The 27,704-nt window shown below is 31.5% G+C and overlaps 1 protein-coding gene across 3 annotated transcripts in view; it reads left to right on the forward strand.

Annotated features, from left to right (window-relative positions):
* The window catches only part of LOC107446990 (zinc finger E-box-binding homeobox protein zag-1), a 499,470-nt gene that overhangs the window by 107,011 nt on the left and 364,755 nt on the right, over positions 1–27,704 (forward strand). Inside the window, exon 1 of one of the 3 annotated variants that reach the window (XM_043039305.2) lies at positions 20,192–20,464. The exons of 1 other annotated variant lie outside the window; for it this stretch is intronic. The gene's annotated coding sequence lies outside the window, so the exon portion shown is untranslated. Of the gene's footprint in view, positions 1–20,191; positions 20,465–27,704 lie in introns of those variants that run through there. One more of the 3 variants, XM_043039302.2, reaches the window with a different exon arrangement.

A 27,704-nucleotide genomic window follows, 5' to 3' on the forward strand; every position in this document is an offset into this window, starting at 1 on the left:
TTTCATGAGTATTTCAAAATAAGGACTCAATTTTAGGCAAGAAAAACCCAAATACCATATCTATCAAGGAGTTGTTCTTTAATGTTTTCTTCACAACATAAAATTATGGAATTAATTTTTTTAAACAGCAAAATTAGGAAATAAAAATGTCATCATTTACTGTTCTAAAAGAAGAATTATTTAAAATATTCATTTTTAAGTGGAAAAATATTGCGAGGTGTTAGCTTTTAAGAAAAAAATTATTTGCGACATATTTTGTGCAGGGTCTATTTTTGTTCTGAAATATTTCATGTAGGGTCTACTTTATTTCTAAAATATTTTGTGAAGGGTCTATTTTTATTCTTATATTATTTGTGTTGGATCCATTTTTATTCTAAAATAATTTGTGAAGGTTATATGTTTTTACGATAAAATATTTTGTGAAGGATCCGTTTTAATGACAAAATAATACCCACAATGTAGAAGATTGAGATGAACCCTTTAAGAAGATTCCATAATTTTATGTTTTTGATTTTTATGATTTTGATTCCATGTAGCGGTACATTTTGATTCAATGAATAGTTTATATTATTGAGCTGGCGGAATGCATCGATGCCTTAAATTGTCTCTTTTAATTCCATCTAAACTCTATGAGAATTCTTCATTGTTCAAAATGTTGCTGGAAGCTATTGACTACTCTTTCATGTCATCAACAGGAGTAAAAACGTATGTTCTTCAACACATATTTAGTTTTGAATAACACATAATAATAATAATCATAAGTTTGACAGTCAAAAAATTGTGGCGGATGCTTTACTAAGATTAGCAATATGTTGTGCTGTAAGCGACATGATTAAAAAAAGTCCTCACTGGTATTGTTTTTATATATTTATTATTTTTTTATTTATTATTTATTTGTTATTTATTTATTATTTTTTACTTATTGTTTAGTTATTATTTATTCTTTTTTAATGGGAATTTCATCGATTTCTGATCAATCCGTGGAAATTACTTGTTGAAGGCTTGAATTTCATTATTTAATTAGCCTCAAATACTCTAGGATTGGACTTGCAAGACAGGGGTTCCCTCTGGTGGTCAGATTGAAGACCCCTAACGTTAGACTTATCAGCATTTTGCTGTCAAAATGCATTAAAATACATTAATAAATTATCGTGATATTGTTAGAAAATTAAGATTTTCACTTAATATGGTATTAAGGAAAGAAAAAAACTCAAATCTGTAAAATGTATAAGCGATTAAATATTAAAATGGTACAAAATTCTTTTTTGTGTTGCTCCCGTCTTAAAACTGTTAAAATTTATTAAAATACATTAATAAATTATCGTGATAGTTGTTAGAAAATTAAGATTTTCACTTAATATGGTATTAAGTAAAAAAAAAAATTAAATCTGTAAAATGTATAAGCGATTAAATATTAAAATGGTGCAAATTTCTTTTTTGTGTTGCTCCCGTCTTAAAACTGTTTAAATGTATTAAAATACATTAATGAATTATCGTGATAGTCGTTAGGAAATTAAGATTTTCACTTAATATGATATTAAGTAAAAAAAGCAATAAAATATGTAAAATGTATAAGCGATTAAATATTAAAATGGTACAAAATTCTTTTTTGTGTTGCTCCCCGTCTTAAAACTGTTAAAATTTATTAAAATACATTAATAAACTATCGTGATAGCTGTTAGAAAATTAAGATTTTCACTTAATATGGTATTAAGTAAAAAAAATAAAATAATTAAATCTGTAAATTGTATAAGCGATTAAATATTAAAATGGTACAAAATTCTTTTTTGTGTTGCTCCCGTCTTAAAATTGTTTAAATGTATTAAAATACATTAATGAATTATGGTAATAGTCGTTAGGAAATTAAGATTTTCCCTTAATATGATATTAAGTAAAAAAAAGTAATGAAATATGCAAAATGGCGGTTAAATATTAAAATGATACAAAATTCTTTTTTGTGTTGCTCCAATCTTAAAACTAATAAAGACGAAATGAAATTGCTATTTCAAATTTCCAAACTTATTATTCGGATAAATAAATTATAAATACATCCCTATTTATACGTCTCTCTTTAAACTCTTTTAAATTTATTTCATTTGAAAGACAGCCGCCGTGTTAAGCAATTTTCTAGAAAAGCATTTATGTGGCAACGCCGCCGCTTTTGGCTTAAAATACAGCTTTTAAAAGTTTCAAAGCACTTCGCTTGGCGAGTTCTGTTTTAATAAATTGATGAAATTAATTCTTTCACACAAAGGGGGATTCTTGTTCTGCATTAAATTGTTCAAGTAGCCGTATCACACTGAAACTTCAGGATAAGCGTCGAATAATGGTGTCCTTTTATAGCAAGGTAAGTTCCTTTTTATCCCTCGAGGAGGGAAAAATAAAAGGTGAGAAGATCTTTACGTCATTTTTAAGACCATGGGCGCTGTCACGTGACCTTTGTGTTTATAAAAGAACAATTTCTATGGAGTGTTTGTTGTTGACTTGGATTATTTTTTGTGTAACGAAGTATTGGTTATACCAATTCAGAATTGTTTATTTTGATTTTTAATTACGGATTTTCCTGCATTTTGAAAGTATTTCTTATGGGTACCATCCATTTCCGGGAGCCGTAAAAAAATTGCCAACCTATTATTGACTCCAGAAATGCTTAATTAGTTTTACTAGTTCTGCTCTATTAGTTCTACGGGTATTGTGATAGTCGGTATTTAATATATTCGGATAAGTACTTAATGCAGGTGCTGTCGACTATTTGGAGATTTTTTTATTTTTGCCTATTTCATTTTGGTTATCTTTCATATTGATTTGAAAGTATTTTTTAAAGAATAATTTTTGAAAGTATTTTTAACTTTAGATTATTTAACTGAAATCAATGTTACTCTTGAACTCATCATTTGACTCATAGATAAGGTATTCAAAGCATGATTATTTTTATATTTTTATTTATGCAAAATAAAAAAGTTTGGCATCAGAGAAACGATCTTAAGTTTTTACTAACATGCATGTAAGTAATATAATTAAATATTTGAATTTTTTGAAGATGTTAAAGTGTTTCTGACAAATTAATGGTTGTTTATTTGGCGGATATTTAATTTTCTAGGATTTAAAAAAGTTTCATAATTATTTTTATTTCGAAAATTTGCTTCCATTATCTTAGAATTTATTTACGTCCATGTACAAAAAATGTTTTCGATTCACTTTAATATTTCTCGAGATACGGAAAAAAAATGCAATAAACTAAGTTAAATTAAAGGCGTTCATACACATTCAACCTCTTTTCTGACCGATCTATAGGGACTATATTTTCCAGATTCTAGTCACCTTTTTTTGATGGCTAAAAATCCAAACTTATCAGTAAAAAGGATATTTTTTTTATGAAAGTACCAATTTGTGTTTAATGTCGTATCTTAATTACTTAATTGATAGTTAACGCTAATTACTTAGCATATTTAAAGTCAATCTTTCAAACCATTAAGATTTGCACTTAAAGCGTGAAATTCAGATTAAAATCAGCAACAATTAATCATGATGATTTTTTGTGTGTGTGTATTCACTTAACATAGTGTCAAATTATGAATCAATAAAAATCAATTTCTGGAACCTCACAGTGATTTTAAATGATATTCCTTAAATATTTCCCTTTAGTGTTAACTCAATTATTGATCTTCCAAAATACCTATTGAATGTTAATTTTTCAATGTTCCACTTTTTTGTTAACCTCCCAAAGTAAGTATTTAATGTTTGCCTCTCAAAGTTCATCTTTAAAGCTAACTTCTTTAAAGCTCAATTCTTTAATGTTAACCTTTCAATGTTCCACTCTCATGTTAATCTCCAAAAATAACTTTTTAAATGCTCGCCTCTCAATGTTCATTTTTAATGTTCGCCCCTCAATGTTCATTTTTAATGTTAAGTTCTCAAAATTCTTCATTAACCTTAACTTTTCAATTCTCCTCGTTAGTGTTACTCTCTGAAAGTATACCTCGTTAATGTTAACCTCTCAAATTTAATCTTTAATGTTAGCCTTTCAATGTTCCTCGTTAATGTTCATCTCTCGAAGTACCTCTTTAATGTTATCCTCTCAATGCCACCTTTTAAACGAGAAAAAAGAAATCAGAAAGACACTTTAACACTGTTTGAAAGGTGCCTCATACTTTTCTGCACCATTGTTACATATTTCTCCCTTTCTTCAAACATTTAAAATGGTACATTTTGACACCTGCTTGCACACTCAATAATTTAACGTCTCTCGCATTCTCGCAACAAAAAAAAAACGCGTTCTTGGGTTAAACTAAATTGTCTTTACACCTCCTTTCGTGATAAATAACCTTAAGTTGGTGGGGATGAAATATAAAAAAGAACATTTTGCAGAATAAAGAAAAAAAAAAGGACGAGGTTAGAAACGTGCTTAGCTTCGTTTTCTCTCGCCAAATGGGAATATTAAAGCTACGGGAAAAATTACTCGCGGAGAGTGAATTTTTCGCCCTCACGTTTTCCTTCTGGTAGAGTTGAGTTGTTGTGAACTTATATACCTGGAAAATTTCATGAGAGAGAGAGGCCGTCTCAATGTCTAGTTATTATTCAAATCGTTAACCGGCTGGGTGTGAGGTTTTTTTTTTATTATTATACACCACCCTCAATTGAATGACGCTCTTCGAAATGGGAAATGGAATTCCATGGAACATTCGTATGATGCAATTTACTTTACTCCTGCTCCTTTAGCGCAACGAATTTCTTTTCTTTCTTCTCTTTCCCTAATTGGAATGAGGTCTTAGACCGCCCCGGTGTTAAAACGCCCTAATGGCTCCGGCGCCCCTGTTTGCCTTGGCGACTTTCTCGCATTCGACATAGTTGTTTGTTTGCTGGCGTCACTGTCAGAATGATAGTGGTCTACTTACAATCATTTTTCTCTGTTATGTAGCAGCTGATAATGCAAAGAATGCTGTAGTTTGATTAATGTATGGTTACCAATTACCGTTTAGTTTGCCCTGAGTCATATTATTAATGTGTTACTTTATCAACTAACTATTTCAGCCATTCACTTTAAAATTTGGATAATCAAATATCACGGGACTTTCTTCGTTTTTGACGAAACTGTTTACTGGCATATGCTTATCAAGCATTGTTCTGTAACATAATCTTCTATCATTGCCATCTCATTGCTAGGTGAAGGTCTTCACTTAACTTTTCATAAAATTGCGATCTGTGCTCTAGCTTTAGATCTAACAATGATAACAATATCAGGCATTGTTATGCATCTTAATCTTATACCATCTCCAATAAACTGTAAGATAAAGTCTCTCCTAACTTTTCAAAAAATTGCAATTTGGACTCTAGCTTCAGATCTAACAATGCTTATTAACAATATCAAGCATTGTTATGTATCATAATCTTCTATTGTCAAGACACTAATCAAATTTAACTAATCATTTCGATCTGCTGATTTTGTTTCCTAATTTTCACCTGCTATCTCTTTAATTTTATGGAATAGCTTTTGATCAATTTCGGTCGCCTGACGTCACAAATAAACCAATACAAAGTATTGTAAGTCCATAAATTGTCAGTTCTTGTAGCTTTCATGGTCAACCCTTTCCACACTTTCAGTCCTTTGAGGATGTAAACCCCTCGAGACAGCCCTTCATTACCCCCGGTTTTGGGCTTTAAATTGCTAGTTCTCAATTTTAATGAAATTAATTTTTTTAAAGAAATATTTAGTAATTCTATTTTTTTTCCAAGAAAAAAAGAAAAACTTGTAGTGCCTAAAGTATCTAACTTTTCTAATAATCACTTTTTCGTTGACACAATATAGGTGGGTCAAAGTCGCTCTAACTACGCAAGAAGGACTATAACAGAGAGATAAATTACACCCATGCCCGAAGCAGGGATTCGATCCCGTTATCTTCCTGGCACGAAGATAACTTCTTGACCACCATATAGGCTAGTCGACATACTTCATCACTTTATTTTCTATCGTCTAGCCTTCATTTTAGTTTCGCCATTCTTGTTAACAGTCTCTCACAATGCACTACGATGAGGTTTTTCGAGTTGAGGAAACATTTTCGTCAGATATTTGAAAGTTAACGTTTTAATCACAAATCGCGTAATTTCGTGACGAAATTATTCTCAAAATTAACGAATATAACCTCAAAGATTGCTAAATAGTCAAAAGTGAGAGTTTTACTTCTGAGAGTGTACTCATAGGTAACTTGATACTTTTAATGTTTAATTCTAATCTTTGAAATTTAAAAACCTAATATTCAAACTATCTATTTATTTTTTAAAAATTATAATCGGATTTAATGAGCCAATCTTTTTCGAATTTACTGCCGCAAATGTACAATTCCATAGCTTTGTAATTTTTAAACCAGCCCAGATGACAAGGGAACCCTTGACTCAAGAATCGGTGCAAACTCACTTCCATGGGAGGACTTTTTGATAGAACTAACATACATTTCCATAGAGGAAAATCACGAAATGTTTAAGCGTCACTTAAACGAGTTTCTATAACCCATAATTACATGTAACCCATAATTACATGTAACCCATAATTACTATAACCCATATTTACATGTAATACAATGGGTATTTTACATCAGAACTGTGGTTGGTTAAATCGGGGAGATTCAAACAAATCCACCACCAGCATAGAGAACTGAATTTTGTGGAAATATTTTTTAATTTATACAATCCTACAACTGCCGAGTAAAATAACACTACCTGTTCATAGCCAATGTGAAATCCTCCTTTGATTCTATTTGCCGATGTGGTTGTTTCATGTCAGCTCTGTGACTTGTGCTTAAGTTAGGTATCGCTTACTCAAGGTTTAAAATATTTCTTCTCAAACTATTTAAGTTAAAAAATATGTTACGTGAATCAATTATAATTTAATTTCATTGTAAAAAAAAATGAATTAAAGAGCCGGCAATTTTTTTGCATTCTTTTAAAGAATTTCATTTTAGGTAATTGCAAAATTCAAACAAAAACTGGTATGTATATATTGAGAAATAAAAATGAAAATCAAGCTGGCTTTATTTTTCAAAAACTATCCACACTGACAATAAAAAGTTGATTTTTAGATGCTCATATGTTAGAGGATGCACTAATTGATTAGCATATTCAGGGTTGGCTAATTTAAACCAATGCGGTTTAAACAAAGTGTTTTTTTTATTTATTCTATCTTGTTTTTTTTTTAAAAAAAAGAAAAAAAATCAGTTAGTTTAAATTTTTAGTTTTTAGTTGCACTATGCATTATTTAACAAATCAATTATATTTACTTAGACTAGTAAATATCTAAAAGTTATGTAAACCTTTTTGTTATCTAAACCAAATCACCCCCCCCCTAAAAAGTAATTCTATGGCTGTATAGGAAGTCTAAGATACCTGATTACCCTTAGAATTGTCCCTTATTCAAAGATCAAGCTCCCTCCAGGTTTAGTAGAACAATGTGCCTCTTTCACTGTTCTCCGGAAAAAGAGGAAAACTCCTGGTATTCTCCCCTTCCTCCACCTGTCTCCCGCATATAAGAAAGAGAGAAAGATCGACTCCAGAAGAGAAATTAAATCCCGGAATGAGATCAGAGGGTGAAACCAAAGAAAAACGGGAAATTGTTCCAGGAAAGAAAATGGAGAAGGTACTATTAGAGGCAGCTGCCCACTAACAGTCGGAACGCCTCCTGTAAATCAAAATCAATGCCCTCTATAATACGGTGCTTAACAGCTCCAGGACAGTTGCAGGAAAACCTGTACTGCTTTTAAAGGCTCTCGACATTAAGGAGATCTCCGGATAAATAAAATAAAAAAAACGGGAGCGATTTCTCTGATGGTGTAAACTTCATGATTTGCGGAAATTCCACTGAAACAACGGTCAAATGAATGGTCATTAACGTTTTGAAGGAACTCGGCGAGCCATTAGTTTTCTTTTTCGCTGGATGTGTTCAGTGTGTTGAAGCCTTGCGAGTCAACCGATTTTCTTGTAAAGATCTACAATTAAATCTGTTTCGTTTGTACATTTTAATGAGAGGGTCTTCTAGAGTACCTCCAAACAGTTTATGAGTCCAACAGTCGTTGAATCCAAATCGATTTTGAGTAAACTTTAAGTGAAAAAGAAGGTATCACACACTACTTTCGTTTTAATGAATGGCTGTTGTTTAGGAATGCTTTTACTATATGGCTGATTGTTAGGGTAATGAAAATTACCTCTTCAATGTCTTTCTGTTTACTTAATTGTTATTATAAAACTTTGTAGTATGCCTGCAGTATAAATGTTCCGGTTTTTTGAACAAGCTCATCATAATTATTCTATTCATAAAGCAGGGCTCTGTCCAGACATTTTGTGAAAGGTCCGTCTTTGTAAAATGGTGAAAAAATTACTCGTAATTTGTGAAAATAAAATAAACGTTAAGTCACATTCTTTCAACCAGGGTCCGCTTTTGTGAATTTGTGCAAGTAGGATCTGTTAATGCAAAAAAACTTTTTCAAGGAACTTTTAAATTGCAAAGACATAGAAGATTATACTCAACACCGTAAAATTATAATTAAAAAAATTAAATTTTAAAAAATAAACAGCAATCGCTGCTACTAAATTAGAGATGCAACTTACAAATATTTGGTATTTAGCCTAAACTGCTGAACGCAGAATATTCATTTCGGAAGAAATAAAGGAAGAAGCTTCTGCCGAAGACAAAACTTAGTTCGTTTGCATTTGTCTTTCTCCCCCCCCCCTTCCTGGGAAGGGTGTATTCAATTAACAAAACAATAACGAAGATAAACAAATTTGTGAAGGGTTCGATTAAAAGAGAAATTTATTTGGGAAGGGTCCGTTTTTAAGTTAAAATATTTTGTGAAGGGTCCGTTAACAGACCCAAATTTCTTCTAAACAGACCCCTGTAAAGTCATTCATTGCTATCAATATTTTTGTATTAATATTTTTTGTATCTTCTTATTAGGCACAGGCCTTTCTTCAAAAACGGTAGCAGTAACGTTAAGACCTGCTTATTCTAAATTCTATTGATGCTACATACACTAAATATTCACTACTTATGCAATATAATTTTCCAATTAAATAACACTATAATAAATTTTTTTATCAGATATTTTTCAACAATAAATCTATGGTAAATGCTGACTTCTATGTATGTTAAATTTTTTTTTGGACAATCCTATATTTTACGTGCAAAAATTTCTTTCAGAAGTATTTCATAAAAGCATAATAAATTACTGAAGCACTTGCAGGTATGTTTAATGGAAAATAAATAAGTATGAAGTACTTACTTTAGTTAAAATAAATGCGTACATTACTTTTCGAACACATTTCAAAACTCTAAACTGTTTTTCCTGAAAAAATTCTTCACAAAGTAATATAACTTATCTATTGCTGCTTATTTGTTAAGGATAATTCAATTTATTATTATTTTTTTGATTGACTGTCTAATTAACCATTTTACTCTTTATTTTTATTTGTAAAACAGCTAGACTTTTGTTACACTTGGTTTTTTGTTGTTGTTACAAATGGTTAGAAAAAAATATTTTTAATCTACATATAGGAAACTTTTAGAATAATTTATGTAACATCAGTCGCTAAGACGGAAAAATGCTCTAAAATTTTTGCTGTAAATTGTTACCTTAAAGTTTGTTTTGAAATATATTGAATATAATTTAAATGGAGCTGTAAGTACATAGAATTATAATTCATATTTATTATATCTTTAGAAAACTATTTAATATAATCCACATTTCATGTAGGGCTTGCTACATTATTTGAAAAATATTGTCAACTAAAACAGTAATATATGGCTCGCGCTAAGGATTTAAAATTATTAGCCAAAAGTATTCGCCAATTTTCGAAAATCTTCGCCAAATGCAAATCTTAAAAAAATTTTATTATATTTTTTTTTTCTTATAGAAAACTATTTTACGGTAGTTTGTTTCTGGCTTATATTATTTGGACTCGATTCTAATTGGTTATGCGGCGCATCTACCGAATATTATTGCAATTGAATAAAAAATACTGATTCGTTAAGAAAAATTTATTCTGACGTAATTTTGAGGATCGAGTGAAATGTACTTTTTTCTTTCCAGTGGGAAAAAATAATTCGCCAATACTTTTTCCGAAACACAATTTTATTTGCCAAATTTACAATTTTATCTCATTTGGCGAGGTGACGAATGCATAGCGCGAGCCTTGGTAATTATGATACATATTTTCTACAAATTCAGCACTCTGTCTAGTTTCTGTTAGCTATCTAGTTAAATTTAGTATTTAATTTTTATAAATGCTAAAATGTTCCACTTTTTCTTAATATTTCTTCAATTGTACTTTATAGACCTTATTTAAAAACATGAATAAATGATTATTCATGTTTATATAAATTTAAATCTGACTGCAATGTAATAATACATAAGTTAGTATTTTTTTGCCTCAATTTTACTTTCACATATTTGCATATAGTAATGGATTATAAAAGTTGAACACTTAGTGTAGTTTGCTACTATGCAACACATAATTGATCTCTATAACTGAAAAGTCTCGTTTTAAAATTATGCATTTAATAGTGTTGAACGGAACTAATATAAACATTTCATTTTTCTTAAAATAATCATCTAAAGGCACGAATTCATCACGGTCTTAAACTCGCCAACACTTCCGACGTTCTTCTAAACGCCAAAGTAAGACACTGAAAGACAGCCACCTCATCAACGCTAAAGCCTCTTTACATAAATTTCGATTTGCCATTTTTTTTTCTCTAACATATTCCAAATTTGTCAAGATTCAAACCCATTATTTCCTCTTACCGAATAACACCCAAGTTCCCTGGAATTTCAGGGAAGCACCCCTTCTCCTAACTTCTGGAGAGGCAGGGGTGGGCTTAGTGGCTGTTCGGACTCCGGAGAATAAGTAGAATTAATGAGCGATTTATGCGACATTAATGAGTAATTTATGACAACGGTGCGGCATAATCGTCACGCATTAACCTGGAGAACTCTGATATGCAAATGATGATGTCAGTTACAAATGAAGATTTACTGTGAAGCAGATGTGGAGGAAAATTGACAACGTGGTGCTCCGGATCTTTTCTTTTAAAGATGGTTATGGAAATGATGGGCCTTAAACCTTGTTAAAAGGGTTGTTCAGGGCTTGTAAGGAGCTCTATTTTCATGACAGCTGTTTTGCTGCAAAACTCTTTTTTTTTTTAAATGGAATATATTCAAATCAGGATGTTCTTCTGTTTAAAATCGACTCCCTTAAAGACAAAATCTTCCAAATTTGGACGTTTTCTAAATATATAAAAAAAGAGTAAGATTTAATTCAAAATTGTAATTCGCTGCTTTTTTTACAGCCAATCAAATAATTTGTTGTAGTTTCTGTGTCATAATTCTTTATTCAAACGGAAGATGTTATGCTGAATTACAGTGTTTTAAAGTCAGGCCTGGAATGACTTCTGGTTAAACTTCCTACTTCTAGGGCTAATGACCCAAATTCTAAGCTCTATGGTGAGCGGTGCATTCATATGCTGCTCTGCTCTGGCTGGAATGAATCATAGAGTTCCATAACGAATAGGTAAACTGTGGTGTTCTCCTCATTCTCTTCTGTATGAAACGCTAATGGGAATCATTTTTAAGCTTAAATCCCGCCAAAAATAACCACTCGCTAAGTGGGGAGTCAACAAAAAAAAAAGTGGCGACTTAAATTAAATAAACAACCGGCCACTCATACCGAGAAACTCTGGACAACAGAATTTTGTTGTTGTTAATTTACATCGCACTAGAGCTGCACAATGGGCTGTTGGCGATGGTCTGGGAAACATCCCGGAGGATGATCCGAAGACATGCCATCACAATTTTGATCCTCTGCGGAGGGGATGGCACCCCCGCTTCGGTAGCCCGACGACCTGCGCGCGAAGTCGAGCACTTTACGGTAGCACAGTTTAACGAGGACCAATACCGCACACCCTCGGTCCCTACGCAGACTGATCCAAGTGGTCACCCACCCGCACACTGACCGTAGCCAGTGATGCTTGACTTCGGTGATCTGCTGGGAACCGTGTCTTAACGATCAGTCCACTGCGGAACCCAGAATTTTCATTAAAATGTACAGTGTCACGTTTCAAAATTTTGATCTTTGAATCAATCAAAAGATATTCGCGTGTAAAGAGAGTTCTTGAACAATTCACATATTTCAAAGCTGTAATGTATATCTTAAATGTATTTCACCTCCCCCAAATATTTTTAAATGAAGTTTTTTTTTTTTTTAAAGTCAACATGATAAACTAAACTTCATCACATTTTATAATATTTTTAATGTTGAATTAACTAACTAACTAGAGCACAGATTGCAATTTTATGAAAAGTTAGGAGAAGACTTTCATCTTGCAGTGTATTTGAAATGGTAGAAGTTTAAGATGCATAACAATGCTTGATATTGTTATTCAATCATTGTTAGGTCTAAAGTTAGAGCACAGTTTTCAATTTTATGAAAATTTAAGGTAAGACTTTCATCTAGCAACGAATTGGCAATGGTAGAAGATTATGATACATAACAATGTTTGATATTGTTATTAAACATAGTAAGACCTGAAGCTGGAACATCGATTGCATTTAATGAAGAGTTAGGAGAAAACCTTCATCTTGCAATGAATTGGCAAACAATGCTTGGTATTGTTATTAAACATAGTTAGATCTGAAGTTAGAGCGCAAATTGTATTTTATGAAGAGTTAGGAGAAGACAATGCTTCATATTCTTATTAAACATAGTTAGATTTGAAGTTAGAGCACAGCTCGCATCTTAGGAAAAGCTGGGAGAAGACCTTCTTCTAGCAGTGAATTGGCAATGGTAGAAGACTAGATGCATAACAATACTTGATATTTTATTAATCACTATTAGAAGTGCATAGGGTTTTCGAAAAATTCTTAATTGTCCGCTCTTAATGATGTCAAAAATCACCGGACTGGTTCAAATTTTTTCGGATTGCTAAAAGAGCAAGATATTTTCGAACTCTGAGTGTTTTAAAAGACAGAAAATACCGTAATTTTCATAGAGCTTTTGCAAGGTTCGTTGCTTCAACCTTAGTTTATTACTACTTGAACTAAATAATTCAATAAGAGAGCCAGTATGCAATTCAGGGTAATTTGGTTCAAAACATATGCCATAATCTTCAACTCATTTTAACATTTAAATTAGTCTTCAACGAAGTCTTAGCTTTTCATTTTCACAATTTATTTCACCAAAATTCCATTACTTTTAACAAACAATAGGTAGATTTTTCTCGATATTTAGCATTTTTACGTTTATATTTTTCTTTTAATAGTGTCTGATTGATAATTTAATGATAATGATTGATAATAGTGTCTTTGATTTTTTTAAGACTTATTCTTGCTTATTTACACTTATTTGTTTTCGCTTGCGAGAATAAGCTGAAAATTAAACTCATTATTATCATCTTCAGTCATTTTCTCATATTCATTATTTTTATTTTAATGCAATTCGATTATTTGCATCAATTAATCTGGATTATTTTTTCCTGATTTAAACCTGCTATTTTTTTTTTCTAACCTTCTCAAAACGCTTAAACCAATCTTCAGCGTTGGGTTTGTGTCTTGGGGTCTTTTAAGATTTATACTTGCATCTTTAAGCGCTTCTGGCTTGTATTGGTATGCTACTTAGCTCTGTCGGAATGAGAGAAAGGAAGGGGCTTAAAACGAAAAGATAAAGCCCCGGTTCTACAGTATGAGAGCGGAAAGCCCCATGATACATTCCAGTCTCGTTCAGAAAGGTGGAGGTAAAGTTCCTATAAGCAATCAAGGTATCGGTGGTTCGTGCTCCTCATATCAAATCTGGTGGGGCGCAAAACTCGATCAGAAATTCGTATGGGGAAGGAGACAGATCTTTTTCGTTCTTTTTTTTCCCCCTTCTCTTCCATTCCATTGGTGTGGGTGGAGGGATGCAGGAGAAGATTCTTCTCAGTCCGATTTAGGAATAGATGGACGTCGGGGGTTGGGAATGGAAGTTTTGGAGATTAATTAGCGACCGTCGGGAGATGTCGTCAAGGGATGCTAGAGTCTTTTCCCGATTGAGATTTAGGATGGAAGGGTGGGATTTCGGGAGGTCTTTTGGAAAATCCATCGTGATGGGAATGTAAACAGGGTAGGGTGGGGGATATTCCAACGTTTCTTAATCTCACTGTGGATGGCTTTTGCAGGTGCGTTTGGGAATTTCAGAAAACGGAAAAAGATCTTTTCTTATCTTTTTTCTTTTGACAGGTTTTTATCGACTGTTTTTTTTAACATTGTTTTATTTTATTTATTTTGTTTCTTTCTCATAAAGAAATTTTCTTGGTTACATGTCATTGTCACATTTTATTTTGCTTGTTTTATGGCCTTGGCTGTTGGATTAAAATTTTCCGAATAATCACCGAACTTAAGCATACTTCTAAGTTCCTTATATACTATTTGATTTCCTTTACTATTTATTTTACATTATTATGTTCCATTTTTATGTCATTTAAATTTTCATATAATTCTTTTTTTAGGTTTATTGTGAATGAATTTTACAGGCACACAATTAATATTTTTTGCGGGTGAACTGTGAATATTCTTTACTTGTGTACCTGGAATGTTTATTACTTGTACATTCTTACTGGTGTACTATGTGTTTTATAAGAGTACTTTGAATGTTGTTGGAGGTACACTGTGAATGATTTTTACTGGTGTACTGTGAACGGTCTTAAGAGGTGAGCTGTGAATGGTTTTTACTGGTGTATTGTAAACAGTTGTTGGAGGTATACTGTAAATGGTTTCAGTGTGTGTACTGTGAAATATTTTGACAGATGAGCTGTGAATAGTTTTCACTGGTGAACTATTCATGATTGTTGCAGGTATATTGTGAATGGTTATCACTGGTATACTGTAAATAGCTGTCTTAAATGTACTGTGAAGAATTTTTACTGATGTACTCTGAATTGTTCTTACTGGTGAACTGTTAAAAGTTTTTGCAATGATACTGTGAAGCGTTTGTGCCCTTGCACTGTGAACGATTGCTACAGGTGTATTTTGTAAGGCTTTCAATAGTCCATGTACTAAAATAGAGCTTCTTAATCTTTCTCTAGATTTTATAAACTTTTTTTTTCACCACTATCTTACTCCCATGGAAGAACTATGTTAATTTATCTTTTAAAATTACTTAGCTAATTTTGTATTGGTTGGATTCGTGAAGATGAATTTCCGTGAGTGACTGTTGCGGGTGTATTAACTGTGCATGGATTTTAAGAATGCATTACTGTAAAAATTTTTGCACGTTTACGGCAAAACGGTATTTTTTGTTACAGAACTGCTGTGGTACATCGCATTTGCTGATGCATAGCTTTTGAGTTTGAGTGATCATTTTCTTATCTTGTTCTTATTTAAAGTATTAAATTAATTATTTTTTTTATCCTTTTTAGTTACATTGTTGTTTCTAACTATACATAATAATCTATTGATAGTGTCGCAGTTTTCCATTGTCGTCGGTGCCTTTCTATTGGTCTGAAAATCACATGGTAGGATCCACTTTTCCCACATTAATTTTCATATTGGTTTGGGTTGTCATTGGCATAATATTGATATATGTCATAAAGTCATTGTTTTCCAATAAATATTTTTGCTTCCCTAGTTTAAAGGTATACGAGATACGTGTACTGTTATTATTACGTTTTTAATTTTGTTTGTCTGCTAATATAAGAGTTTAAGAGGATTTTTATTATTTTTATCAGACTAAATTTATTTAAATCGGTGTCCAATCTTTTTAACCATTTTAAAATTATTATTTTTTGGCGCAAATTACATTAATATACAAATTGCTCATGGGCTTCAATAGCGACACAACTCAAAAAAAATCTTTTGACATAAGTGGGTTTAAAGTTTTCATTGCTAAGCAAAATACATAAGAAATGCTTTCGTTTGCTTAAACGAAGATTACCGTCAAGTTGAATTATGAGTTGTGCAAGTATTGCTGTTGAAAGAATGTGTATTTTTCTATTTACACCTGTTCTGAGTTCAAAACTCGTGTTTTTTGAGTTGTGCCACTATTGTAGACAATGAGCGAAATATGAATAACGGTTAAAGATTTTCGTTTAATGATTTAGAACTTAAATTTTAGCTTCATGCTCAAAGTGATGAGCGTAAACGTTGTATTTAAAATATATCCGTCCGTTAGGTAAGCAAAAATATTAAATTGAGGTTGTGAACTCACCAAATTTGTTACAGCAATATACCTTTAACTATAAATGTTATTTCATAAATGGTTTATGTCCACATATATATGTTAATAGATGTAAACAAATATATATAAGGGAAATATTTGGACGTGGGATGTGGTGGCACAAGTGATCATTTTAGTACATAATGCTTGATTGAGTAATTTCAACTGTTCTATGCCGAGAAACAACAATTATTGCGAAGCAATCATCAGGTTTGGTGAGCGTCAGTGAGCGGGGGACTTTGCCCCCTAGTATATATAAATTTTTATTTAAGTATAGTTTCCAAAAGTCGTGATTCTACTGTGGCTAAGGTTATAAGTTGCTATTGTAAAGAACGATAAGTCTATAAGATTAAGTCTATTTTTAACGGTAGCTTGATGCTAACCCAGCTCCATGGGTCCCAGCTTGTCTATGATTGAAATGTGGTCAATGCGCAGTATTGATGACATTGCCAGCATCCTGCCGGTGGTTACTAAAGGGTTAAACCTTTACCCGCCCCACAATAGACTGTTACGATATAATTTACAGTTCCAAGCATGTATAATGTTTGCACAGGAAACGTAGTAATATCTTCTGTAATTTGTATACGTATTGTAGTGACAACTTATTCTTGATAAAATTAGAATGTATTGAAAATAAGTGTAGCGTCATTGTTAATCAGGCAAGCAGCATTCAAGAATTCTGAAAATAAGAATCGTTATTAATAATCAGACAAACAGCATTCAAAAATTCATAATATAAGAATCGTTATTTATAATCAGACAAGCAGCATTCAAAAATTCATAATATAAGAATCGTTATTAATAATCAGACAAGCAGCTTTCAAAAATTCAGAATATAAGAATCGTTATTAATAATCAGACAAGCAGCATTCAAAAATTCAGAAGATAAGAAACGTTGTACATAATCAGACAAGCGGCATTCAATAATTCAGAAAATAAGAAGCGTTATAAATAATCAGGCAAGTGGCATTCAAAAATTCAGAAAACAAGAAGCGTTATTGATAATGAGTTAAGTTGCATTCAAAAATTCAGAAAATAAGAAGCGTTATAAATAATCAGACAAGCGGCATTCAATAATTCAGAAATTAAGAAGCGTTACAAAATAATCAGACAAGCGGCATTCGACAATTCAGAAAACAAGAAGCGTTATTAATACAAGCAGCATTCAAAAATTCAGAAAACAAGAAGCGTTATTAATAATCAGACAAGCAGTATGCATGATAGCGTTCAGGTGTTAAAAAATCTTAGACGATATTTACAGGTAATGAAAAACAAAATTTACTCTTGAATGTGACCTCAAGCAAAGCACCTCTGAGACTTGACAGCGTGACTTTAAAATAAATTCGTCAGTTAACACATTGTAAAAGCACAATTGTTTTCAGCTTTACCTTGGCGGGTAAGTGACCCCCATGGGATTGTCGCCAAACAGCTCTCCTGTTGGCTAAATTCTCTCGGATAAGACATCCATAAACAACGTTAACATCACCTGTTGGCTCGGCTCTTTGCCAGAATCTAATGGCACTTGATTGATTGCTCTTTCCCTTTACAGAAAGTGTTACATTTAGATACCGACGCCGATGACTCGTAGAATCAGAGAACATCTCTTAACAAATATATATATTTTTAAGACTCAATGTTCCGACTTTGTGGAAAAAGTAACAAGCTATGTTTAGACTTCTTTTTCTTGGCGATAAATTCTTGTTTGAAAAACAGTTTGCAAAAATAAATGACTGTATTTTGATATTTGAAAAATACAGTTAGGTTTACCTTTTTTTTTTTTTTCATAACGCAAATAGCTTTACCGAAATTTGTGCCAAGGTTGCAATTTTTGCTTTAAATGTAATTTTATTAAATGCAATTTTATCATATAATTTTATAACCGTCGTTGAACAGCCGACCCAATTTGATGGGTTTACGACTACTAATGTTCAACTCCGTAGCCTTGTAACTTTGAACCCAATCCAGAAAACAAGGGAACTCCTGGATCGAGTATTAGGTGAAATTTGCCTTCGTGGAGGACTTTCTGACGGAGCTAACCCGCATTTGCGTTTCATGGACCACGAGAACCTCCCACGGTTAGCTTGACGTCAAGAGCACTCTAACCCATGATCCGTTTGATGATATTTCACGTCAGCACTGTGATCGGGGCAAGCCGGATGCGGAATTCGTATCGACTGGGATTCGAACCCGGTTCGCCTCAATGGAAAGCGAACGCTCTGTCTCCTGAGCAATCGCGGCTCTGTTAAACCATAAAAAAGTTTTGTTAAACCATATAAGCAGAAATCAGATTTTTATCATATCACTTACTATGTTAAAAAACCACCAGGCTAAGTATCAGTTTTTTTTTTTAAATCAAATGATCCCGCTAATAAATCATTGAAGCAAAAACACGATATGTATCGCATAATTCTTTTAATAAATCAGCGGGGAGAATACCAGACTTTTTTTTTCATATTTTTCAGTTAATAAAACATTTTGGGAAAAGCCAGATTATTATTTTAAAATTGTATTAATGAATTATTTGCGAAAAATGAGGTTATTATATTGTATATTTCTGTTGAATGGAACATTGGGGCTATTACCTGATTCTTTTCGGATTATTCTTTTAATAAATAATTGAGTCAAAAACCTTTTTATTATTGATAATTCTGTTAACAATTTTTTGAGGTTAAATCAAGGTTATTATTATTGATTTCTATTAAGGAATCATGCCAGATTCATTTAAAATTATTCTGATAAAAGAACTTTGAATTAAAGAAAGATAGTTATTATATAATTCTGTTTATAAATCATTGATGTAAAAAAATATATATTTATATTATTCTATTAATGATATCATGTCTGCAGTTCCAGCCCAACATTCTTTAAATTTTATTCTGTTAATAAATCATTGAGGAAAGAATCAAATCATTATTAAATAATTATGTTAATAAATTATTGAGGTAAAAACAAGGTTATTCTTACATATTTATGTTAGTGAATCTCAGAGGCAATAATCTGATTACTATACAAATTCATAAATTATGTAAATAAATTATTGAAGTAAAAACAAATCTAGTATTTCATAATTATGTTGAAGAATTATAAAGNTTTATCATCTAATATATATAATTCTCTTACGTGGCTCCCTAATTTTGACTGTATTTCTTTTCCGCCGTTGGCAACAGTTTTCATTTTTAAAGAAGTACTTTGTGCAACTAAATAAGATTCTTTTTACAACACTTAAATATTTACTTTATTTTCTTCATATATACAGAGAACAAGTCGGAAAAGAATTCTGTTTGGTTAAAAAATATTTCGCTAAAAAAATAACGAATTCTAAAAGAAATAAAAATAAACAACTAAAAAAATAAAAATGCTGTTGTCAGCCATAGAATTTTTTGAAAGTTAACTTATCAACATAAATCAAAAAGACATAGAAGCGCAAATAGATCAAAATTATGATACCTGAGTGCTTGACGTAACAAATCCTTCAATTCTATAAGTGTTGTATCGCCAAATGTCCAGATAATATTGAAATGTACAGGTTTAGAATTTTCTACAGTGAAAAGTTTTCGGAACTTCAGTATTCAAAAAAGTATACAAAAGCTGGACGTTAAGAACGTATCTAATGAGCGAGCAAAGCGAGCATTGGATTGCGATCAATCCGAAATGAACTGCGAAAGCAGTTCCGGGGGTTGGCGAGCGCCAGCGAGCAGGGGGCGAAGCCTCCTAGTATAATATAATTAGTAAGCCATTTTTAAAATTGTTAAATAAAAATATTTCAAAATAATTGTTTTGTGGTTTGTATATACCTAAGTATAGGAGAAGAGAGATAACTAAATAAATAATCGAATTCCTCAACTTTGGCATGGTCAATTTGGAGTCCAAATCTTTCTTTTAATACGGTAGATCAATCAGTCAAAGTAAAAGGGATATTTACTTACCTCAATCACGTAAAAACAACGGGACTTATCTTAATCTTATGTGCACACAATTTTGACCTTGAAAAATCATGAAGGTGTGTTGTTCTTATCTCAACCCCTCTTTGCTTCTATAAACAACTGACTCCGGTGTTTCTCATTGATCGATTTAAATGTCTCCTAAGCACGGAACTCTCTGAAACACTCGTGATCATACCTTTTCACGCATGTTTTGATCTGAAGGAACAATACCTGTTTTCTAACTTATTTAAAGAAATGGTTCAAACTCTCTAATGGATCTTGAGTAACAAGCAAAGGTTAAAAGTGGCAAAGAGGTTAGTCATTATTGAATATATTCAAAAAAATTTTGTTTGATGCCCTTAGAGAGAAATCCCTTAGAATTTTTAGCTATCGACTATTATTAAATAAAATAATAAAAAAAAGCATTTAGAAATTTTTTTGTTTTGTTTTTGGCATGAAATTATCTTTGGATAAACGAAATTTGTAATTGTGGGTCATGAATCCAAATCCGTCGAAAAAATGTCTGTTCATTCAGAGAAAGTATGTTTCGTATCTAATTTCTTAACTTGAAATATCGCCTCCACAAATTAATTAGCATATTTGAGGTAATTTCTTTGAACTATTTAGATTGACTCCTAGTACGTAGAAATCCGATTATTAATTAGATCAAAAGTTATTGAAGGTTGTTTGGCTTATTTTTTGAGCACTGCACACCTTTTTCTCTTCGAATATTTTAAGACCAATCATAAAATAATCTTTATGATTTATATTTTCTAAAAATTTTATTTACTTAATCGTTTTCAAACTCTCTTCGAATTGAGAATAATTTACAACTTATGATTTTAAAATTAATTAACAGCTGTAAACCAGAAGTTTTTTATTAAAACTATGCGAGAGTTTATGAAGTGTTCAATAAATAGGAAAAAAAAATTATATATTTTTGCCAATTCTCAAGCCCCAGACAATGTGCAAGCTTTTTTAATTAAACAAATTACATGTGCTTACTTTTTTTTTAATCGAAAAATAAGCAATTTTTTTAACTGTAGGAATAAAATCAAGGGTAATTTAAAACTTTATCTTTCAAGATAGCTGAATAAAAGTAACCCAATTATTCATGTTTTTTTTTTATTTTTCCTTTTTCTCCTCTTCCCTCTCTTATTTATTTATTTATGTATTATTTATATTATTATTATTTTTTTTAAAAAAACTATTGGATACTGAATGTATTTTGTTCTCATTTTTTTGTTTTATTCATACCTGGGACATAATATTCTATATTCTCATTTGAATAAAGACATATTATAGTGATTCTAGCATGATTACTTTCTTACACTTCATAATAATATTTAGATATAAATTTTATAAAATTAATCTATTGATAACGATCTACTTTAGTAATTTTTTACTAATTCTGATATCAATATAATGTAATAGACTCCCGGCTGTTGTTTTCAGAATTTTACTGTTTCCCATTTGTGTGTGTAAAAGTGCGCAATCATTATTTGTGTATAACAGAGTACACAATCACTATTAGTGTATACGAAAGTGCACAAACATTATTAGTGAATTCGAAAGAGCACTATCACTATTTGCGTATGCAAAATATGATCCCAGACATTCTATTTTTTTTAAAACCTGTTTAACATCATACAGATAGTAATTCTTTTAAAGGGAAAAAAAATCCAATAAAAATGTAATTACATAACTTTTGCGAAAACCTATAACAATGTATAACGATATCGCTGTTATCGGAACCCAGAAAATGCTGTATGGCTGCAATCCAATTTTTTCTTTTAAATGTCTCATAAGAGTTATGTAATTTCGTTTCGTAACTTGTTACTATGTCCGATTACAATGTCTTAGGACTCTAGTGCTATTAATTTTATTGCGTACAAAAGTGATCTCAAATTGTTTAATTTATTAGCCTCTTCAATATTGTGCAATTAGCAATTTTTTTGTTGTTGATGTATTAACAGTATAATTGTTTAAGTTTTGATAATTCCTATTAGGTTGTTGCGGTAATTTTGTTGGGGAGAGCTAATTTCGTACCACAATGATTTTCAACCCGTAACCTGATGATGTTAATAATGTAAAGATATCATTAATATTGTAAATATTTTTCAGCGTGCATACATTTTTATAATAGCAATGTTATTCTGAAATTTTAACAAAGAACCATTACAATTATGGGCCTGATGAATCATTGGTGATAATTATAGTGGGAGTTATTAGGTTGGCTGAGTGAGGAAAACATTAAATGGGGAATTACTAGAATACCTTAATTATTGATCAGATGAATCATATGTTATAATTATAGTGAGAGTTATTAGGTTAGCTGAATGAGGAAAATATTAAATGGTGAGATAGTCGAGTAACCCAAAACAATTATAGATCTGATGAATCATGGGTTATAATTATAGCGGAAGTTATTAGGTTAGCTGAGTGGGGAAAATATAAAAGGGAAAATGTTATAATAACATTAACAATTATTGATCAGATGAATCACGTAGGTTATAAGTTATAGTGAGAGTTATTAGGTTAACTGAGTGGGGGGAAATATTAAATGGGGAAATACTATAATAACCATAACAATTAAAGATCAAGTGAATCATAGGTTATAATAATTGTGAGAGTTACTAGGTTAGCTGAGGGGGGGGGGATATTAAATGGGAAAACACTACATAATAACCATAACAATTATAGATCAGATAATTCATGGACTATAATTATAGTAGGGATTGGGTGCTAAGTGGGGAAATACTAGATTATTTCAATTTTCATTTTGCTACTTCGTGATTTTTCACTCATAAAGAAACTGTTAAACGTAGTATTATACGAACAGTAACTTTTATGGCAGGTACGTCATTTTGAAATTTTAACAAAGAAACAGGATTTTTATAGGTTAACTGAATGATAGGTTAGTGTTATAGTAAGATCTATGAGTAAGCTGAATGAAGATATAAATTGAGACAATTGTGTAGTTTAAGTTTAAAGAATGATATTCCAATTTTATAATTATTGTGTATAAATAAAATAAATAAACTGAACCGTGCTTATCCGTCGATTTATTTCATTTAACCAGAGCAGCGCTAATGCATTGAGCTTTTTCTACTGATATTTCATTATGCTTTAGTTTAAAACCTGGCTGTAGAGTTCAAAAAACAAGAATGGAACGGGGGGGGACACTTTTCTGTGTGCCAAAATAATCTCCGTTAGGGACCAAATTTCTTCGTCGTCAGTTTGTCAGCCATTCTGTGAGATGAGAAAAGTGCAGTGGTAAGCGCACCACTTAAGAGTACCCGGTGTTCAGGGGCGGAAACCTGGGGCGCGAGTGACGCCCCACTCTCTCATTTTGTGTCCATTATCGAGCAAAAAGCTCTCACAGTGGGACCTCACCTCACTTCGCTGTTGCAGACGAATTTACCTCAGTTCCCGGGAAGAGAATTAAGTGCACTTTTCTCTCTGTCGCCTCTTGAAACCTCTTGTTTCAAAATCTGGGAACTTCTATTTCCCATGGTGAGATTTAACTCGAAAAGCCTGTCACGATTTGATTATAGATAGTTGTATCCCAAATAGTACTGAAACCCATTGATCATACCAAACTAGAACTTCTATATTTGTTATCTTTCGAGTTTCATTATCTCTATTTTATTGTATCGCAATTTATTTCTCCCCCGTTCTGATAATGATGAAAATAATTCTAGCGGGGAAAGTTTTTTACTGCAAATAAAATTTTGCTTCTAAGTATAGTTATCAAATTTTCTTCATTGCCAGGACTTTTTCTTTAAAAAAATTCTAGGGACCTCTATTTCTCATGGTGAGATTTAACTGGAAATCCTGTCACGATTTGATAATAGAGATATTAGTATTACAAATAGTACTGAAACCTATTGATTATACCAAACTAGAACTTCTGTATTTGTTATCTCTTGAGTTTCATTATCTCTAATTTATTGTACTGCGATTAATTTTTCTACTAAGAAAATAGTTTTATTTCTATAGGTTAGGTAGAATTTTTTATTATAAATAAAAGTTTGTTTCGAATTATAATTTTGGAGCTTTCTCTGTTGCCTGGACTTCTATTTTTTAAAAGTCTGAGAACATTAGTTTCCCATGGTGATATTTAATTCAAAAGCATGTCAAGATTTGATTACAGAGATAATATTACCCCAAATAGTACTGAAACTCATTGATTATACCAAAATGGAACTTCCTTATTGGCTTGTTTTCTGAGTTTCATTATCTCTTTATTTTATTGCAATAACCTCTTCCATAACCCTCAGGGGTCCCGCTCTAGAGGTAGACTACCTACTCGATGGCTCAAAGACACTGAAAATGACCTCAAAGTCCTGAAACTTAAGAACTGGAGGGGAGTTGCCATGGACAGAGGGAGCTGGAGAAGGCGTGCTGTTGAGGCAGCCAAGGCCTGCAAAGGGCTGTTGCGCTCCTGAAGAAGAAGAAGAACCTCTTCCATGGTTTTGAAAATAGAAAGAAATTAGTTTTGTTTTTGTTGAGAAAGGAGAGTTTTTCAATGCAAATGAAATTTTGCTCTTTGAATGAAATATTTATTCTCTCTACCTTATAGTAGTTGTTACATTTTAGTTTGAGACTGGCGGGACATTTGCCCAAAACTCTGCTCTGATGATATTGAATTGTTTTTTTAAAAATTATTATAGTAATTTTATTATTTTTTTATAGTTTTTGTACTAAAAATTCAGAACGCAGAAAAAGAAGAAAAAAATCTTAATATAAATCAAAATTATAGAATTAAAAAAACGAAGAAAATTAAGTTAATCAAAATAATATAATAATAAAATAAAATTTATTTAAACATATTTAAATCGGTCACGTAGCTGCAAAATTCTTTTTTTCTTCTTCTTTTTTTTTGCTAGGATACAATAACATGCATGAAGTATAAAATTTGAAGTAAAAATATTTTGTTTTTCGTATATCGAAATGAAATTCGGAAAGGAAAGTAAAACATACTCATTTTAATAATTGAGGTGAAAATCTCTGACCTCAAAAAATTAATTTTCCTGAAGAAAAAACAAGACCATTTTAAAGATCCCTCAAATTTTTCCTCCAAGGACTCAAAGTTCAGTTTAATTTTTTATTTTGTTTCATATAATAATTGTTCGTAATCTCGAACTGTTTTCACTGAAAAAAAATTGTGTAAGTAAAAACAAACCAAATTTTAAACACACGACTTTTTCTGAATTGTAAACCTTACGATTCAAAATTCTTTTTCAACCATTATTAAATGAAGTATTACAAAATAATAAATATTTATTAAAAAAGTATTATACGCATGGAAATCTCTTTGAATAAACGAATTTTGTAATTTTATGCCAATTTTTTTGATTCGCTAAAAAAGTTCTTGAGATATACTGAAATACGCAAAAACTAAAACTAGCATTAAGGTTTTCAAACTTTCGACCGCTCTCATCTGGCTAAACTATTGGGACCCTATTTTCGAGATTGCGGCTTGTCCCCATATTTTGAGCATCAGAAATCTCAAACCCTTGAAAGAAAAAAAAAGTTTGTATATTTTGAGAAAGAACGTTTTTATGTCTTATTTCCTAATTTAAAATATTACGTGTTCAAATTAATTAGGATATATTTGAAATCATACCCTCGAGCCATTAAGATTAGAAATAGTAGGTGAAAATCCTATCATTAGATCAAAGGCTATTCAGGGTATTTTTTTTATATTTTCACACTGTACAACCGAATTGATCAAACGCTTCTGGTATTGTATAGCCTTTCTTAATACATGGTGCGTAGCGTTTTTAAAAAGTGCTTATTTTCGATTATCGTTTTTTAAAAGCCCTTAAAGGTGCTTTTTTCATTAGGTGTTTTTAAAAAGTGCTTATTTTTCCTTTTTCTAAAGTGAAGTTTTTCCTTTATTATGTTGATTTTCGTTACGAATTATGCAGAAAGACACTGTTCACATTGATCAATTCAACGTTTTCCCAATTAATTCAACCCCAATCTATTTCGGCGCATCGTCAATCCGTTGCGTATGAAAGCGCCATCATGATTCAAAAACTTTGACAACTGTCAAAAACAATACCAAAAGGGTTTTCTTTTTTACATGACGATTAAGACCAGATAAAACCGTCAATTGACAAAAACTTTCCAATCCTACCTAATTATATTTTTTTAAAGTGCTTAAAAATATTATTTGATTGCTTGAAAAGTGCTTAAAAGGTGTTTATTTTTTGTTGAATAATTTGGCTACGCACCCTGTAATATTAATGTTTAATCGCTGTTTTTTCCCCTCATTTCCTAAGTTTTATTGCATTTTGCATAAAAACGAAATTTTTTTTAATCCAAGTTAATTTTAAAATCAGACCTTGGGTCACGAAACCATGCTGGTCATTTATTTCTGTCAAAAACTGATGAGCTATTGTTATAATCGATTTCAATTCGCAAAAACATCCTATTAGGAAGCTTCTAGCATTCAATACCCCTAAACTCACGTGTATGTAGAGAGCAAACTTAACGTGTCCTTCATTATTATCTTATACAAACTTACAATCAAGTCATTCTCAGAACGATTTTAAAGAGCACTTACGTTCGATAACAGACAAGGAGGTGGACAATTCAACCCTTCGACGTAATATTGACATTTTAGATTTAGACGCACTAGCATGGACTTTAACCATTTACCGCACTATCCCCCCATCCGTATTTCGATGATAGCCTATCATCTAGCCTTTTATCACATTCCCACTCCCTATCGCCAATATTACTTAAAGAGGTGTTGAGGATGGGGGGTCTAAATGACCACTTGACTGTGGGGGGGGGGGAAGTAGCTTTGGTATAAATGTCATAATGACCACTATCCTTTTCCTCCTTTTCAAGTTTTATTACATCCTGCAGTTAATAGGTTATAAAATTAAGTAACGGTCCGGGATATAATTAATTTATGGTTGGGTCACTAAACGAGGCGGGGGCGTTGTGGCTGCATTATTGATAGGTAGGCTCTATATCCCGCGTTTTGGACAAATTAAAGGGAAGAAGAGATAAAAGATACTGTTTGTTGCAGGTTCTGTGGTGGAGTCAAAACTGGAAATTGTTGTTTGTATTTGAAAAATTCTCCAAAAGAAATTTTTTTACAGATTTTAAGGTTCCGAATCCGAATAGGCTATTTATTTTGAAATAATTAGATAATATATGATTATTTTGATATATATATATATATATATAAATAAATAACCGACCTGCCCTTAATAGGGCATACGGCGTAATTTTTTAAATTCGCAATTTGAGAAAGATTAAGTTTCACAACATAATAGGTAAATGATACAAACAAACTACAATAAATAGACAATGATACAAACAAACTACAACAAATAGGCAATGGTACAAGCAAATAAGTTACGCAATGATTCACTAATAAATCACAATAAACAACCACTAAAAGTAGGTTGGCGGCAACTACAAAATTAAAACCATAGTAAATAAACCATAGAAAAATAAAATCATGCAAAGGGGGTAAAACACCAGTATAATGCAGCCAAGTATTAAAGATGATTTTAAATTGATATA

Source organism: Parasteatoda tepidariorum, chromosome 3 (genome assembly GCF_043381705.1).
Source record: "Parasteatoda tepidariorum isolate YZ-2023 chromosome 3, CAS_Ptep_4.0, whole genome shotgun sequence".
In the NCBI taxonomy this organism is placed as follows: Eukaryota; Metazoa; Arthropoda; class Arachnida; order Araneae; family Theridiidae; genus Parasteatoda; species Parasteatoda tepidariorum.